The sequence below is a fragment of the Benincasa hispida genome, chromosome 4 (assembly GCF_009727055.1).
Source record: "Benincasa hispida cultivar B227 chromosome 4, ASM972705v1, whole genome shotgun sequence".
NCBI lineage: Eukaryota > Viridiplantae > Streptophyta > Magnoliopsida > Cucurbitales > Cucurbitaceae > Benincasa > Benincasa hispida.
Window position 1 is genome coordinate 7,668,251 of NC_052352.1, and position 3,683 is coordinate 7,671,933.

Below are 3,683 nucleotides of genomic sequence, written 5' to 3' on the forward strand. Positions count from 1 at the left end.
CTGTTCTTTTTATACATGTTTGAAACCACAATCTTCTGCTATTCTAAATGATTAAATGCTTATTATTCATTTCAGGTAAGAGATAGCCTAATAGGAAGTGCACATAATGCAACTACTTTTGTCATCTTGGTTTTGGAGTAAAAAGTAATCTGTCTTGTACAATCTGTGTCTATGAAAAAAAATGAAAGCACTATGTGATGGTGATTGTCTGTTGTAGTAGTGTGGGGTGTATTTATATCTGTCCTGTACTCATCTTCTTCTCTTCTTTTATTTTCTCCCCCAATCCCTTTTTATTAGCTCAGGCTACAGTTCTAGCTGAAAGATTTAACTAATTTTGAAAGAGCAAGCCTCCAGGTTCAAAGTGGATGAGGTGATGCTGTAAGCTTATGAACTAAAAGTTCTCAAACAAAGTCACTCTTTTCTCTCTTATGTTGTGGATTTTAATTGGCTAATTAGCATATTATCTCACAGACAGTCTCTGCCTCTCCCTTTTTGAGTACTCGAATAGAAGGTATAGAGATTTGAACCTCAAACTTTAAGAAAAAAATTATATGTCAATTACTGTTGAACCATGCTTCCATATAATAATCTCAAAATGAAGAAAGTGTGGATGTTGATTGAAATACTTCCACTCGAGTTTTATGGAAATATAAGAAAAAAGATCAAGAAAGTATGAAAACTAAGCAAGGATGAAACAATAAGAAAAAAAATAAGGATAAGTACTTGAATGGACAAATAAAACTTTAATCGGAGCTTTAACTCATCATTGTTAATGATGTTACCAAGAGCAATGCACGTAGCTCATTTCCATGCAATGTTCTTCAATCAGAAATTGTCACATAATAAACGTGTGACTGACCATTTGGGTGGACATGATGCACCAGGTATTTTCCCTAAAAATATAGGCATATATTCACAACCAATGTAATTTAGTGGAGTCTTACCATTTCTCTATACTTGTGTTTGTATCATTTGTATATGATTGCATTTAATTAAAAAAAAAAACGTTTTAAATTTTGTTGTTTTTATAAATCAAACTTCTCCAACATATTCATATTGTCCAGTCATGGGAGAATGGAATTAGCTTGTGATTAAAGGAAAAAGAAAATAAAGGTTACAAATTGAGTCGAGTGGTTAATGGCAAAAGCAAAAAGGGGGAAAAGTTTGTCCACATGACCCATCGCTCTCATTGTGGGTTTTTGAGTACGAAATCTTTGTTTTTTTTGCCAAATTTGTTGCATCTTTCTTTATCGCTCTCTCTTTGAAAATAAAGATTATGGTTTAGAAAGATGGGATAAGTGAGTCCACCCAAAAATAATGCCTCTATGATTGAGATATGGACAATTCTTCCACTCTTTGCCATGCTATACACCTATTGTCTACACGTGTGTTTGGGTCTACCATCTTACATTCCTACATCAATCTCTCAATTTTTTTAAGATGAATATGCAAAAGGAAGCCAAATTCCTCATACAAATAAATTATCTTTTAAAGGTAACTTAAAAACATTTTTTAGGCTAACATAGAATAGTAAGAGAAAATTATAACCTAATCTCCACGACGATAGAGAGAATACTATTTGAAAATAAAAAAGATCTTTCTATATCAAGGAATGATTCTGAAACGATGCCAAAGTCGCAAAAGCATGAGTAACTTTATTCTCCCCTAGAGGATTATGACAAAAGCACGAGCTATTAATAGATTTGCCAACAAAAATAATATCTGCTACAAAGATCTTCATTTCAAAAACGGAGAAATTCACCCCATTAATGAGGTTAATGACATCCAACAAATTAGAATCAACTTCTAAAGGTGGATTGGACCCTCCCCGCTCCTCTTGATCGCTTTCAAACCTTCCAAAATGACCTTAATTTCAAGTATATAAAAAACATTTTTTAACTTTGTCACTCGATTCAAAAGTATCTTTATTCTTCAAAAATTGCAAATTACTATTTACCTTTCATAAACCTTTCTAAACTACCCTCCTTAGAATTTCATATGCGTAGATTATGAGTACTTTCAATAAATTCGTTGATTAAAGAGTAATTGGTTTTCTTTTTAAGGAAAAAATCCAAGGGAGGTTCACAACTTTTTTTTTTTTTTTTTCCAATTTACTGCTTTTATTATTATTATTTTCTTTTTTTCTAATTTAACCATTTTTAAAGTAAATTTTCATTATGGTCTTCTAAGTATTTTTGGAGGGGGAAAAGACGGGTTAATTAGATTTTTAGGGTGAAAATAGAATTTAATTGGAAAAATGGGGTATTTTCAACTTATTTAGGAGAAAGGGGTGGATTTTTTGCCCTTATCCGAATGAAGAGACACATTCATAAATAATAATAAAAAAAGAAAAATATTTTTGTTTTTATTTTTTTCATTCTTTTAACAACTCGAAACTCAATTTTTTCATTACTTATGTTTTTTTCCAGTTAATAATATTCCATTTGTTTAATTCTAAATTATTGTTACCTAAAATCAACTATCTCACTAATCTCTCTCTCTCTCTCTCTCTTTTTTTTTTTTTTTTTTTTTTTATATATATATATAGTATATTACTAGTTTTTAACGTATAAACAAATTAATATTACTTTGAGATTAAGAAATTTCTATAATTGATTTGATATACTCAATATTAATTTTTAATTTCAAATTATTGTTTTTATTTAAAGTTGTTAGAAACTTATGCAAAAATATAGATATTAACTTTCGACTATTGTAAATAATATTCAAGGTTCTTTAGGATGTGTTGTAGACTACAAGTGCATTTTCGTGATTGAATTTTATTAATAAATTTAATTATATGTACAATGTTCTCTATTCACGATTAGAAGAAGATCCTCTATTACGCCTAGATCGATCATGTTGAGTCACATAGTATCCACGATTGTCACACCCTCTCACACTTGATGGTTGGCTTTCCTCTGTAAAGTGTATACCCTCTCTACGTTGTCGATATGTCACATACCAGACATGGACATCTGGATGGACATGTGAAGTTTGTCCTTCTTCTATATTTAGTATACTGAGGGTTGTTGGAAAAAATTCAAATGTTGAAAGAGAAGACATCATGGAAGTATGTGTAAAATGATTGAGTGACGTTGTTGGATATTCATTCCGAACATTAGGTCGAATAGGAACATCTTGATGTCTTGTTGGATCACCTTGTTCTTCCATTGGAACATCACCATCGAAATATTGCACTCGATATATAGAGGTGAGTCTACGCAAGGCTCTTTGAGCAGATAATGGAAAATTTGGATGCTCAGCCGAAAAAGGAATTGAATAATAAGTTAATGATTTTAAAATTTATGTTGGTATGCAATGAAGAAATAAAATCAAGCAATCCTAGTAAAAAATAAACTCATACCGACAAATGATAGGATGCTCCTGCTTTAGTTATGTATCGCCTGCTCATAGTGGAATGATTTAGAAAAACTTAATTCTGAGTATGTTGTGCTTAAAAAGAAATACAATGTTTTATCTAGTAAAAATAAATCTTTACTTGAAGAAATTACTTGCTTAAAAGAGAATGAGCATGATGCTATGCATATTGATGAAATGATTATCTCTTGTGACAAGCATGCTTTTGATTGTGATGAGAAAAATGCCTTGCTTGACAAAGTTAAATTTCTTGAGCATGATAGTTATGAAAAAGATAATTTGATTAAATTACTCAAAGAAAA

General features: G+C 30.6%; 1 protein-coding gene across 1 annotated transcript in view; it reads left to right on the forward strand.

Annotated features, from left to right (window-relative positions):
- Window positions 1–427, forward strand: part of LOC120075992 (B3 domain-containing protein At5g42700-like) — a 2,980-nt gene extending 2,553 nt beyond the window's left edge. The window contains exon 7 of the mRNA XM_039029762.1: window positions 76–427. The gene's annotated coding sequence lies outside the window, so the exon portion shown is untranslated. The remainder of the gene's footprint in view (window positions 1–75) is intronic.
- The last annotated feature ends 3,256 nt before the right edge of the window (window positions 428–3,683 follow it).